Consider the following 651-nt stretch of genomic DNA (forward strand, 5'->3'; position numbering starts at 1 on the left):
GGGGGGGGGGGGGACACGACACAACACACCCTTGATTCTGACTGCTTAGCAGATCAATATCATATACGTGCTTTTAAACCTCTGCAATCTGGATCTGTTTCTTATGAATGTGAAATGTCAGACAACCTGCCTCCTGACAGGATAAGGCCATGTTAGAATGCAGGAGGCAAACAACTGACATTAGTCCAGATCTATTTTTAGTAATGATTTAGTGGTCTACAACCAAAATTTGTTACCATTGCTGGTGAAAAAATGTGATGCCATTTGCTGCGAAAAAAAAAATCAGAACAGTCATTTCCAGTGCACAGAGAAACTCTACAAAAATATGTAAATAACATTACACAGCAAATCCACGAACTGTAAACTCCCTTGCACCACAAGGCAGAAAGAAGGATTATCAAATCCCTATTCTCAGCATGTAGTACATTACTATTTCCAAATGGTTTAAACGCCTCGGATCCTTTAGCATTAGTCAAACACTTATTTTTTTTTTTCCTTCAGCCCTTCATATAGCGGTATTTGAAAACTTGTAACAAACATTTGTTCACCAACTGTCCTTTCTTCATATATAATTAAACATGAAGGAAACTGATCTACAATAGGTGCCCTACATGGCTATAAATAGATATCTATCTGACAAGCATTGTTTGG

The 651-nt window shown here is 37.8% G+C and overlaps 1 protein-coding gene across 3 annotated transcripts in view; it reads right to left on the bottom strand.

The window, feature by feature from the left end:
• Window positions 1–651, bottom strand: part of CPEB4 (cytoplasmic polyadenylation element binding protein 4) — a 63935-nt gene that overhangs the window by 61242 nt on the left and 2042 nt on the right. The gene's annotated exons all lie outside the window — the stretch shown is intronic.

Source organism: Alligator sinensis, unplaced genomic scaffold, assembly GCF_000455745.1.
Source record: "Alligator sinensis unplaced genomic scaffold, ASM45574v1 scaffold360_1, whole genome shotgun sequence".
Lineage (NCBI taxonomy): Eukaryota > Metazoa > Chordata > Crocodylia > Alligatoridae > Alligator > Alligator sinensis.